At 34.5% G+C, this 14,587-nt stretch overlaps 1 protein-coding gene across 1 annotated transcript in view; it reads left to right on the forward strand.

The window, feature by feature from the left end:
* LOC148822939 (lysophosphatidylcholine acyltransferase 1-like) overlaps nucleotides 1-14,587 on the forward strand; it is a 66,721-nt gene that overhangs the window by 17,582 nt on the left and 34,552 nt on the right. The window lies entirely within an intron of this gene.

Genomic DNA, 14,587 nt, shown 5'->3' on the forward strand with positions numbered 1-14,587 from the left:
GAGGTCTACTGTTTTTGTGATTGGAACAGCTTCAGCATTTACCTTTGGTTATAATAATATTTTAAAATGAACATAAAGGAACAGATAGCTGGGTACAATTTAATTCAGATACAATAGGACAGAAATTAACAACATAAACAGAAATTATTGTACAAAATTACAGAACAGGTTCAACACCTAACTAAAAAAGTAAAAATACATTCAAACAAACATGCATTTCTGTTCATACTTCATGACTTTACAAAAAGATTATATTTCAGTTATAAGGCATATAGGGAGCTACAAAAATAGAAGTGTAAGTAAATAATAATGTAAATAGACGAGCACACAATATATAACTAATCTTATTATTTTGCTAATATGTAACATAGATCAAAAATAATACAATAAAACATCCTACTGTATGAACATTTATCTGTTGGGCAGTATATTATTAACCCACCATTATTTTACCAACCTCATGTTTCATGGTGTTAGGATATTTATTACAGAGATCTTGGAAATGTCACAAGCACATTAGTAGGGAATAACACTGTATTTCTTACAGTGATGTAAGTAATGCAGTGTTAATGAAACTATTCCGTATAAAATGTTATCCACAGTTCATGATTTGACTCATACCAGAATTTTGCCAGGCAATGGAAAATATCCAATGTAGCACATGATAAAGCAATTGAGCTTGATAAAATATTCATGTGCACCAAGACGTACTTATTTTATATTGAATTAGGAGGGCTTTACAGATGTAACCCAGAAAATCCCCCATTTACCACATAGATTATAGAAAAACAATAAGGATGAGGCATAGTCTGTAAATGCGGATTGTTAGTTTCCTTTCATTTGAAACGCATAATTTGGAATTGTTTTGTTGAAATTGAATTTTTCTTGATCATAACTAAGTAGGATTGCTGTAAGGTGTGTTTTAAGGATGTATTATGAAATCTGTCTCACCAATGGGGTGTGTTTTCGTGTTTGGGTAATTTGTTCTGCTGATGGAAACTGTACTGTATGTTCATAAGCAGTTATGTTGTTTATATGAGGAAAACTGTCTGCAATTCCCAGATCTGTGAAAGTTAAAAAGTTCATGGGGATTGGGGAAAAAAATGATACTTTTTTGTAGCCTCCTTTTACTTTAATTTGCTATCATCGCTATGGCAAGATTAAAGTTATGAACCAAGATTTTATTTATCTATTAATAGGAATGATGATGAAACGTTTTAAAAATGAATCTAACCTATATATGAATTAGCATTAGCATCATACATCTTTAATTAACCAAGTACTGTCATGTGACAATATTACAAAATTATACTGAGCATTCAAAAATATTTTGCTTAATGTATATTTTTAGACTGATTAGATGGATTTTATGTATTGATTAAATGTTTTGACACTATTTTGATTAGTTGATCATTCATGACTGACAGCATGTTACCTTTTTATCTGTATGTGGAGCTGTTATAATGCACATATAATACAAATAAAAAAAACAATTATAAAGAAATTAATGTTATAATAAATAATTAATATGATACACATTATTATTCAGTCTGCTTTTCTAGCCTAAAGGCATGCCAGCTGATATTTGTATTCATTAACATGTAGCATTTTTGTATGGCAAAATAAACTTTTGACTTCCATTTAAATTGTTTTAAATACACAAAGTACACTCTTCGAAGTTCACTGTTCCATGTTCTTACTCCACATTCCAGCCAAGGCTTTGCAGTGCTTGTGGGAAATCATTGTTTCATTGTGATGAAGTGCTTCTGAGATATTTTAATTATGATGAAAAACACTGTAAACATGTAAGATGATGTCATGTATCATTACAGTGTTCAAATTGATGTTGAGACATTCAAATACCACTCTTAATGGCAACTGAATAAGAGTCAGAACAGCTGGCGTTTTCTTGACATGACCAGTAGAGGAGTGCAGACTATTAGATAAGTTGTTCCTGTAAAACCAGCGTCTGATTTTAAAAATGATTCCTTTCAGCCTTGTAAGTTACATGTATTCATAATTTGCACATTTTCAGTTCTGGTAGAAGTACCAGTAATTTAGACAGAAGTTGGTTTATCAGTTTCATATACTGTATCCTAGGTTTAAGGGAATAAAATAGAAAGTATTGCCCCTTATGAATATGCTCAAGGGAAGGGGAACATTTACTACATAGTTGCAAATTTTCATTTGCACCATATGTGTATTTTTAGACAAAGGTGGATTAGTTATATTTATACATTTTCCTTTTGCCTACATCAGAAGAGAGCTATCAATGAAGCAGAAGCTGTTATATTATCTCAGAAGCATAAATATTTGAAATAGGGATGGGGTTTGATTGTATAGCATTTTAGTAGATGAAAATTAAATTTGTTTCTAAATGTTAGCATTTGCAATACTTATTTGCAAAAAATGAGAGCTGATGCTTGTTATTTAGAAATAGTGGGTCTGTTTACACCAAATTGGGAGCCGTGGTAGCTCAGACGGCAATGGCGTCTAGCTCCTGACTGGAAGGTCCCGGGTTCAATCCCAGGCAGGGGCAAGTGATGTAGCTTTCTCTAATTCCTTCCAAATGGCTCCAAGGTCCACTCAGCCTGCTTTCCAGATGAGTACCGGGGGTTAGTCCTTCTGGGGGTAATTGGCCGGCCGGAGCGTAATGCTGACCACATCACCTCCACTTCCAGTGTCGGATGATCAAGAAAAATGGTGGCCCTTGCCCCCCATTCCCCATGGGCCTTTATGGCCTGAAAAGGGACCTCCTTACCTACCTTACACCACATTTATTTATAACATAACCTTTCTGTAAAGCAATACATTTTCTTTCCACCCTGAATGTTATAGGCATTATTTTACTGTAACCGAAAGCGTGCTTTAAGTTGGACAGTTTCTCATGTTTCCACATACAATATTCTGTTTCATCATTGAGTCATATTGGTAAAACATTTACTTATCTTTTAGAGAATAAGAAAAACATCCTAATATTAGAGGATTATACACATTTAATCTCAGTCCCATTAGTGTAATCAAAATGCCAGTTCTTTAAAATTTCTTTGTGATGCTTTTGTTGGTTGGCTACTGTGTTAACTGCTTGAAGGATAGTGTTGTTTTAAGATTGTCATTTATTTTACTCTATAGTTCAGACTGTGTCTTGCACTCTAGGATTCTTGATATTGGTGAAAAAGCACATTAAATATTGGAGGTGTTAATAAGTTGCTTTTAACATGGGGTTGCCAAAGCTATCAAGTGGAAATTTTTATGACAGTGCTGTAACATTGAATAACACATATTAAAGATATTTGTAGTTTTATACTGAGAATGAAAAGAAGCAGTAATTATAACTACAACAGATCTAGAAGAAAGTATTAATTTGTCAAGAAATAATATTTTTTTGTAACACAGACCCTGGTACTTTTATTGAACAGACATAACATGCAATATCCTCATTAACATCTGAGGGGAGGGGGACTTCCATGAAGGTCACATACGAGTAGCATATGAAGCTGCCTTTGGAGGCAGTACCAGCTGTACATCTGAAATATATGCTTTCCACCACAATACAGATGCAGTCTTGGGATTCTGTCTCATTCCTCTTGTAGAGTGTGGACAAGCAAATGCCTCTTCACTGGTCTCTGAGATCTTAACACTAGACTTCCTCCCAGCACAACCTATAAATTACATATGGGACTCAAGTTGATGCATCCACAGTGTAATTGTCATATTTTTGTCTTGCAAGAAAGTCATTGTTTCCAGAGCAAAGTGAGAGTGTGCGTTTTTCTACTGGAGTGTTGTCACATCAGGATGACCCTGCAGGAAGGGTAGCAAGTAAGATTCTAGAACTTTATTTATGTAGTGCCGTGAAGTCAGACTTCCAACAATAATTGTGAGTGGAGCTCTTTAGCAATGTGACACTCATGCCCAGGCAAATACATGCAAATATCCACTGTTTTACCTGACCATAGCTTAACATTTACAGAGTCTGGCTGTAACATCTTGCCAGATTCAAAAGTGCTGGCAGTGACCATTCCAGGCAGTCAGTGACAGTGCATGAAGGCTTTTGTTTTCTTGATAATTAGGTCATATAGGTTCTTTTCTGTGTTGTTCTTTATTGATTTTTTTCCTTTTTTCTCTTTTCTCCATGGTTAACATTCATTAGGCTAAATCTCCTCAACACCTGTGCCCAATCAACTCTTTCTTTAATGAGGTGATTTAGTGCTTATCCAGTCAGTCTAAGTCATTCAAGTGTAAATATCCCATTTATCAGTATGTACCTGTATGCTTTATTTTTCTAAAACATGCATGTATAAGGTCTTTGTATAAGCGCCTTTTGATGTCTGCTTTGTTTGCATATGCAATTAAAAAAATACAAAAATAAGTATTTTGTAATTATCTGTGAATTAGAATTCCTTTTTGTTTTGTATGGTAATTAAACAACAGTACAGTGCACTTTCAGATTTTGACATTAACACCTAGGTCTTGATTATATAATGTTAGCAACAGGACAATAGTTACGTCTCAAAGATCTTCCTGTTTCACTTCTATTTTAAAAGCCTTTACATTGTTTGATGCAGTTGTATAAATTCGTTTTAAGGAAGCACACATTTTTTGTCACCCAAGTGTTGAAATAATACAGAGACTAACTGTAGTTGAAGTTGGGGTTTTATGCTGGCAAGTTGTATTTCCTAATAACCATAATAAAATATGCATGGTATTTGATTGATATACGACTACTGAGGCACAGCCAAATTTAGGATTGAATAATAATGCAAGGTTAAGTGCAGAAAACTGTTTTCTGATTTTGGCCTAGTTTTTAGTCCATATGGGATTTTCAGACAGTTTTTAAGTACTGCATTATCAATGCTGTTTTTTCCTGCAGACATGAGTATAATGGTGTTTTTACAGTAGTTATCATCTATCTTGTGTGTGGTGAGTCAGCCATGTTGGAATACCGCAAGCAGAGTAAATCAATTGGGGAAATAATTTACTGTATACCATAGAATCAGACATGAACATGAACATGTACATAAAGCCCGTTGACTGTTTGGACTGTATTTGAATAATCCTTATGAAATAGCCCAATAAACCCACTACATTCGAGAGGACTCTCTACCACATGTACTCCAATGAATCTAGATTAATATTTTTTTTTCCATAAAATAAAATTGTTAGTCAATGCACTAGCAATCAGTAAGTGGCAACAACAGCACATTATATATAATGAGGCTTTATGATAGTGCTGTGGTAGCTGTTTGTGGCAGAGAAACAGTACATTGCGCTGTGCAGTGTCTGTCTTCTGTTTCTTGCTGCTGCCATTAGTGAATCAGGTGGATTGCTCCCTGGAGGGATCATGCTGCTGCTCCCGCCAGCCTCTGGAACAGTTTAATCTTCCTGTCACCACAACCAAAGGTGCAGATGGCAGAGGATCGAATCGGAAGCATTGATAAGTGCAAAGAAGGACAGATCAGTTAGTACACTGATGAGGAGAGATATCTTGTTACATGCCATTATATACAAACCAAAAAAGTTTTTTTGTTTTTACTGTAGAGTTGTACAGTAACAGTTTCTTATAAAAGAAATAGCTGCTAAATTGTAGAGCTGCTAATTGAAACAGATCCTGAAAGAAAGTCTTTCACAAATGACATTCACAAATTCTATTTCTTCTCCAACATAAGTCATTGAAATATATATTTTTTTAGTTATGTGAATGGCAGTGGGCATTCAAAACCCTAGTTTTGATTAGGTGCTTGGCTGCATTCTTAGTGGACTTGCTCTGTGTGTTGGTTTCTCCAAATGGTTCCCCTTCGGGTTCCCCGCATGCTGTTAGGCTGACTGGCTATATTAATGTTCACTTTGCAAGAGAATCAAGTGAAGAGCCCCTTTCCTGCCCTGTCTAGAAGGACCCATCCATTCATCCATTTTCTATCCTGACAAGCACCGATCACTAGAAGGGATACACCCATGACTGGACACAAGTCTGTCGCAGGGCATACACACAGACACATGCACATTCACACCGAGACCAATGTTTACTGATGCCAGTTAACCTACTAGCATGTCTTTGGACTGCAAAACCAGAGCACCCAAAGGAAACACGCTTGAACACTGGGAGAACATACAGATTTCACACAAATAGCACCCGAGGTCCGGAATACCCAGGGACCCAGGTTTGCAAGGCACTATACCACTGTGCCACCCGCTTGATGGACTTCACTTAAAGGTAATCTCTCACTACAGGAATGCTACAGTAATATAATACCAGACTGCATTACCATAACATCATGTTTTGAGTTGTTCCAGTCCTCTCTTGGAAGGGGATAGAGAAAACAAAATGCTTGTATTTGAGCACTAAGAGAGGCTTTTTGTAGTCTAAAAAAGAAATGTCAAAATAAAGATACTAAACTTGGTTTGAGTAAATGGCACATGGCTTCCTTTTCTAAACATAGTGATATTTCAGTAACATTTTGAGTTTGAGAGCTGATCAGAAGCTTTCTACCATAAAACACAAGGGAGGTTCTTTTATAGATTTAAACCTATGCAACATGTAAGTGGAACAGGTGTCTCCACCTCCCAGGATAAGCATGTGTTGTGCTTTTCTGTCTTAGAAGGAAAAGTTTATTGTTGGGAAGAAATGAAATACTGCATTTGTAGACAAAAATCTGAGGTTTCAAAATCATTTTGTGACAATTTGTGACTATAAATTATAGACCGTAATTCTGTCAGTGGGGTCATTGAACTGTTTCTGAAAGAGCAGAAGTCCATTAATTTCCTAAATGGTAGTATAGCGCTGAACAAATCATGCAATTATTCAGTTATTTTATTTGAATATTTTAAAGTATTTTTTTCTTCATTTGATTAAATTTATGCTTTGATCATTTCATCCTCTTGACTATGAAGGTGCTTCAGTATTTTTATATTCTGTTGAAATTAAATTGTCAGTGTGTAAAGTAATTAAAATAAAAATCTGTAATCAGTCCATCTTTCAAGACCAAAAATACATTAATTTAAAAAAACTGCAAGAATTAAATGCCAGGCTTTGAAGGACTCTTAACATGTTTGGGGTTTTGGCTTAGTTTGGCTTATTTTTATAACAGTTTTGCTTAAAGTCCTTAAATTGTTCCTCTATTCTTCTAACAGCCTTTGTACATTTAAACAGTCATTTTAATTTTGATGTATTGAAGTTGGCATTATCTAGACCTGTTTGTTGCATTGTAGCTAGCTACTAATCAGGGAAGTGTTTTGTGTTTACGGTCTGATAAATTATTTCAACATGAAATTGAAGAAAACAAAAAATATTACTGTATAATTGTCACATATATAAAATATTTAGATAAAGATGGTTTCAATGTGCCTAATTTCATACCTCAGCATTGTCTGATATTTTAATACATGTCCTGACCTCTGTCTATCTTAGGAAAATTTTGTTCTGTGTTTCTTTTGGCCTTTGCAAGGAGGGAAATAAAGAAATACAAAACCAGAAATGAAACTTAGACTGGCTTAACTGTCTTAAAACATTCAATTTCAAAGAAGAAAAATATATTTTTGTAATATGTTTCTTTTCTTTTCCATTTGTATTAACTTGTGTTCAGTTGTACATAATATAAGCATACGTATGTTTTAGCACAGACTTAGATATGTAAGCAAAATATGGAGAGTGTTAATCAGTGATGAATAAAATACATCATTTAAAATGATTAGGTAAACCAGTTCTTTAAAGTCAGCTTTATCATTCCACTGCTGAATGAAGATTCATATATTTGAGTATTGACTAATTCTACGGTTAGGAATAGACCCAGCTAAGGGTTAGGTTTAGAAAAAACATCAGTAACTGTTGTGTTTCAAAAGTCTTAATCAAAAGAGGGTAAAGTAAGATTGAGGCATAGTTTGAAAATTTTATTTGACTTTTACCTGTAGTTAATCCTAATGCTAACTCTATTCCCAACAACATCTTGCAAAAAAACAAAAAAACAAACAGAAGTTATAACTAAAGCTTCATTTATCCTATATTTTTTATCCCACTACACAATTTGAGAGAACGAATAAAGTTTATACATTTAAAATGTGTGTAATATAGCCTGTCTTTTCTGTAATTTGGGTGAGGTTTTTGAACGATGCTAATCATCAGTTCAGTCAAGTTGAAACAGTTACAATCACTTTAGTGTGTAAAATCCATTAAAGTTAATAAAGATTAACTAAATCCATTAAAGTTAATAAAGATTAACTAGTTAATCTGCATATTCAGACAATTTCAAAATACTATTGTACAGTGAACCTCTCTAGAATGGCAACATCTGTGGCCTGCATGATTTTGATTCACCTAATGTCCACTTACATAGAGACCATGTTAACTGTAGTATGGAAAGGTTTATTTACTGTCTATCATCCTGGCTTTCAGCATGGTTCCTGTACTGTTATGTAACTCAAACTTACTCTGAAATATGTTTTTTAAGCCACCAGCGATCAGTGAACATATTTGTACTCCGCTTAGCAGAAACATGTGTCAGCATTGATACACATACTATATCTGGGTTCATGCCTTATGGGGGTTTTAAAGGTTGTTGTAAAAGCAAAAGAATCAGATCTTTATGGGGGTTTTTTTCTTTTGCTGAAAGAAAAAGTAAAAATGTTGGTAAGTTTGTTCCAGCTTCGTTAGAACAAAGGTATTAGTGTAAACTTCTACTTACTTCCTTGTTCCAATATAATAAAACTTTATGAGGTGAGTGTTGGCTTGGTGTTGGCTTATGTAGTGTGCACAGTTACAGTCATATTTGATTATCAGGCATCTTTTCTTGCCTGTTTCTGTTTGTTCATCTCTGGAAAAAAAGTAAAAAGTCAGCTGGTTGATCATGAGGGAGTTGAGACTAAAAGGTTCAACCTGTAAAAGAATTACAGACTTTTGGATTTAATGCAGACTTTGACCTGTGACAGCTTCTTATTAAATTTGCTAAAATAATCTGTAGGATATTGCTGGTTTAGGCATCCACGCATTTGCACAAAGTTGCTTAGAAACATTGTATCGTGATTTACATAAACAATTTTTCCACCCTCTTGAACCAGAAGTTTTCATACTGATAATTAGTGGGAGTTATACTGCCTGCAACAACATAATTAGATGATTTTGAATAAATAATCGGTCATAAAGAGCTATTCATTTATAACATCTGATTTTCTTGCCGCTAATGTGATTTGAAAAAAAGGCAGGTTCAAATAAGCTAAAGCCCATCTTGGATGTGTTGTGCCATGTCTAATAAAAAATAATCGCTAAGGTCTGATTTGTTGGTGGTGCATTCCTGCCGTTCTTTTTCTGATGGCCTGGGGAGAAAAGAATGCCAGTAACCTTGAGAGATCAGTTCTTTGGTTTATTTAATGTTCAGTGTCTTAAATGAACATTAACATGTAATATCCTTTCTGAAAACCATATTACAGTCCACAATGATGTGTTTCTGTCAGATAGATATGAGTGTAAGGAGCAGGGCATGGCTGTAAGGCTGCAACAGCCCTATTTGTGAGATAGGAACTCAGATGAATAGGATGGTTTCTCATTTAGTCCCAAACACACAGCTCAATTGGCCTTGCTGTTCTGAGGATCTGAGAGACCATGTACAGTTATCATGTTACTATTTTATAGATAGAATAATAAGAACCAGGAGAAAATTAAATCAAGGATAAGAAGATTTTTCATTACACACAGTTAGGTTCCCAATTGTATACAGGTATTCTATGAAGAAACAACAGCAATTTGTAGAAGATGTATGTTGTTCTGGAGATTGGCTACTAGGGTCCCAGTTGAAATATAAAAGCAGATTTTCCATTAAAGCAAACATCTTCATACTAAGATGATGCAGCTACCCACCTGTCTATGTTAATACTAACCTTGGCTAGTGAGGGAGAGTCTTTTTTCCTTCATTAATTTAATCGACTGATATAATAGTTAAATGTAATTCGATTAAATTTGCTATGAGGGAGAATTAAGTTACATGCCAAAAAAAATTCATGCATGCTGGAAGCAGATCTTAAGTTTGGAGCCATTTTAATACAAAATTATGTATTATTTATTTGAATAATAAATAATTCAAATATTTCGCAGTGTAACCGTGTCAATTTGTACGGAAAAAAGACAATTTTCTAGAATTTCAATTGCTATAATATTCTCCTTAAGGGTAGTACAAGAGATAATTTTTTGACAGTTAATTTAAATATGTGTTTAGTATCAATTTTTAATTTTAAATTTGTTTGGAATTTTTTTTTTCTGTTATTCCTGATTTTGTTTGTGGGTTCTTGGTAGTACTGTTCATATCGAGAACATCTAAAGTGTAATGATTCCATGTTTCTTGGAAGATGATCATGCCAGTACAAGATGCATGTCTAAAAAATTAACTCCGCTAACATGGAATTTGCTATGACTGTAAAAAGAAACACAGAAGAGCAAATAACAGTGTGTCTCATGACTGTTCTAATAATAAGGCTAACATATTCAAGTATACACCTTTGAAGGCTATCATGCTACAGTAGATTTAAGAATGTTTGTGTTTCCTAGTGCAGATGGTTTTGAAAAGAAAATTGCTTAGCGGTCAGTGCAAAGAGGAAGGGTATAAGAGAATTTTATTGCATAGCGATTATTTAACTTAGTGGTCTGTTTGCGACATTAATGTCATGATTTTTCATTAGAATGAGTAGAACCAGTGTATTTCACTGGCTTTCAATGTGTTTGGTGCTTCATTTTTTTTCTTGTTATTATCAAAACACTTAAAGACCATGCATCCTTTCAGGTTGAGATTTCAAGAATAAAGCCTGGAATTTGAATAACCATCCTTATAAGGTCCAATTAAAAAAGAAGCTTAATGTCTAGGCAGTTTTTATTTTTGAGACAGCCGCCTTGTCGTATCAGAATGACTCTGTATACACAGTCTCACAGTCTAAAATAATTTAAATACTCAGTACTATACCATTGGCTTTCATAGCCACATCTTAAAATATTAGATGTACTGTGTTTTTCAGATATTGAATGAAGATATTGAAAGCTATGGCTTTTTTTGTTTTGTTTTTCTTTAAGAGGTATTCTATACTAACAAATTCAACCTGCAAACACTACAGCTGAGTGTTACAAAAAAGGTCCAGTATTTAATAATTAGAGGAAGGCAGATGTTCATTGATAATGGCATGTTTTAGCATGTGCACATTTCTCCCTGAGGAAAAAAATCAGTCCTGGGCACATTAGAGGGAGCTTTTAATGCTATTGATCCCATTAAAGGACATTTGTAGTGCTTGGGCATAAAAATCAAATTATTAAGCAGTTCTAATAGAATTGATTTTTTTAAAAGAAAAGATAAATGAGTGGGATTCTAATTGACAAAAAACTATAACTCAAAAGCAGCAACATTTGTGTTTCATAAGTTGTTCAAAATACTGTAGTAATGTTATATTTGATTCTATTCTATACAAAATGAAGTGTGAATTTGAAATAAAGCATGTAATAGTCCTACACTGTAGGAATGAAAATTCATTCAGATCAGAATTTTCAACTTTTAACCATATGAGTTTACAAGTTGTGTTTAGTACTGAGTCACTGTTCAAGTTCTCGTTAGTGAGGGAGATTTGAAGCACTGTATAGCCTTCCTAACTGACTTATCTTATGATTACAGTTTAGGCCTTTCTATTGCCAGCTTGCCTCAGATAGCACACGGCTTTGCGTCGTCATTTTTTATTTCTGAGCAGTGTTTTGACGGTACTCTGACAAAAGATTTAACAAAGAAAATGATGCGTCAGTAAATCAATTTTTGTAGCGTTAATGCCTGTTTGAATTGAAGGCTTGGAACCAGTGTATCTTTCCCAATTGAAAGATGGTTAATTTGCGCTGTATACTTTGTTTGGAAATTGGAGAAGCTAGAGAATGCCTTCTGTTTCCTGGTCTGTGGTAGGCAAACAGCAAAGTCATACATTTGGTAATAAGCCTGCATCAGACAACACTGCTCCTGAGTCCTCAGTATATTGCTCGTATAATAAATGACGTGATGCAGCAATGCAAAGGCTGTCATAGCTGTTGATTCATACTGTGCAGCAGAGCATATAGTTATCTTCATTACCATTCCTGGCAAAACGAGCTGTTAACACAGCAACTCTTGGGGGGGGAAAAAAGCCTATGATGAACTGGATGTCTCAAGAACTATTTTGTCAGTTGTCTGTAGCTGTACAAAAAGCCAAAGTGATACTGAATTTTTGATGTGGAGTGTACTGTGAAGTCCCATCTAGATATTATTGTGCAAAGTACAATTTGGACTGTTGGTAAATCTACCAAGTGACATTCATGCCTGTGTAGTTGTTATTGGTGTGTGGAAAATAACACACACAAAGACATATGGAACATTAATGTGAATAAATAAAAAGCCCAGTCCAGGTAACACAAAAAGCTGATTTAATTGTGTCTATCATCAGCAGACTGTTGAAATAAATCTGTTCTTCTTGAGTACCCCTTGTGACCCTGCTGTTATAGTTTATATTGAGGCAGTAGTAGTAGGGGTTGGGGTGAAGATATGTTGGGGTGGCTGTGTGTTTTTGGCATTAAGCATCCACTCCAATGTCCGAAATGAGTTTTTGAAGGTCTGTACAGCTTTCACATATTGCTGTCTCAAAATTCATATGCTAAATACATTTACACAGAAACAGCATGTTTTTCTTAATACCTTAATAACAGTTGAAACATCATGCTGAGAGTTAAAGGTACATTAATCAATTTTGCCAGAAACTGCCAGAGCATGGTTCTCTCATTGCAAATATTACAGCAAAAGAGAGAGCCCTCTTTAGTCACATTTAGTTTTTGTTTTTTATGTTACAAATGGCTTGCTTTTCATAAAACTTTTTGTATATAACTTCTGGTTAATGTTGATACATTGTTTTCTTTAATGAGGGAAGAACACATTGTGGCAATTGTGTTTTGCAAGCACTCAAACCATTCCTTTTTGTTTTTCACATTTTATTCCACTCAAAAGATGTACATTTACTGCAGAAAGAAACTGGAATGGTGCTGAAATATTAAATGTCTGTTTAATAAATCTATGAAACATCTTCATAGTTTTGAAAATTACAGCAGTATTGCTGTTTTTTTTCAAGGACTGACACAAAGCACTACAGTGTACTGTGCCTGCATATACTCTAGACTCTAATAGTATTTCATAAACGTATTTACCATAGTTTTGATGTTTTTTCTTTACATAATTTTGATTTCTTCCTGTACATAATTCCCCAGGGTGTAGTCTATAGTGATCTTTATCATTGCGTGACATGTCTTATTGGATTGAAAGATTAAGGGATTACTCTGATGTTGGTCTTGCTGTAAGAACATGTGAAGCACCATTCTCTAAAAGTTGTCAACACCATTGCTGTTTACGGTAACAGGGAAGTTAACACTTTTACAGATGCGATAAAGAGACACACCACAAGGTTCACAAGTGTAATGGGAATTATCATCTATTTATGTTCATGCAAACTGTAGTCGTACTGAGGTTAATGAGTAAGACTAGATGTAAGTATATTCTATGGTGCCTTCTTGTTTTAGTAGTAATAGCTGTTGCTGTGCAGACATTACTAATCAGGTGGTCTACATACAGTAGATATGCAGTTGACTGGGTCTGGGTTGATCAGGAGTACCTCCTGTCTTTAGTACTGTTGGAGTCTAATGGTTGTTAACCTCACATTACACCCTCATGTTGAGACATTCTTGCCAGTATCATTCCCACAGTATTTCCCAACTCATTCATTTTGCTGTGGTATAATCACAACCTGCTTAAAACCCACAAACGTGTTTGCTTTTAATGCATGCATTTTTTCTCCATTGCTTTTGTAAGACTACTAGCCATTATGTACTCAGGAGGCAAGCTTTAACATTTTCTATATACATCACAGGTCTAGGAGTCATGTTCATTGCAATATCTTAAACAATTAAATCATAAGGCAGTGCAATAGCATTGTCTTCTTTTAATTGTCTTTAATTTAAAATTGTCCTATTAGTATGTTTAGTTAGGAATAGGTTTCAAAGTGAATAAAATACACTGAAAAAAATCTGGAAGTATAATTAATAATAATTCCTTTGCATTTATATAGCACTTTACTTGACCCTGACCCTGCTTGACCCAAAGTTCTTTACATATAAAAGGGGACCCACTTTATCTATCCCATCCACCACATCACATGTAATAAAGAAATTACTATATTACAAAATGGCTTATCACTTATGGAAGAACATACTGCAATATTGACATTTTGTCTGTTATGTCCTCTTTCAAAATCCGACAATTTGAGCTGCTTTGTTTTCAGAGATCTGCACAGGAGATAAGACTATAGCATATTGCATTTGACCCACCCATTAAAGCAACCTGGGATATTTAATGGATGGTAATTATTTGTTCATTGTTCTGCTGGAACTGAGTAATGTTTCTGTGTTACGAGGGTGTGTGCCATTACAATGTTCATAGTCTATGCATGTTGCAGAAGGAAATGGGTTTCTTTACAGGATGGTTTTAAGGGGGTGTTTGGAGTGATTATAAATAACTGTATTTTATATATTGCCTTTAAAAGCAATAATCACAAAACACTTATAAGA

The sequence above is a fragment of the Atractosteus spatula genome, chromosome 12, assembly GCF_055471065.1.
Source record: "Atractosteus spatula isolate fAtrSpa1 chromosome 12, fAtrSpa1.hap1, whole genome shotgun sequence".
Taxonomy (NCBI): Eukaryota; Metazoa; Chordata; class Actinopteri; order Semionotiformes; family Lepisosteidae; genus Atractosteus; species Atractosteus spatula.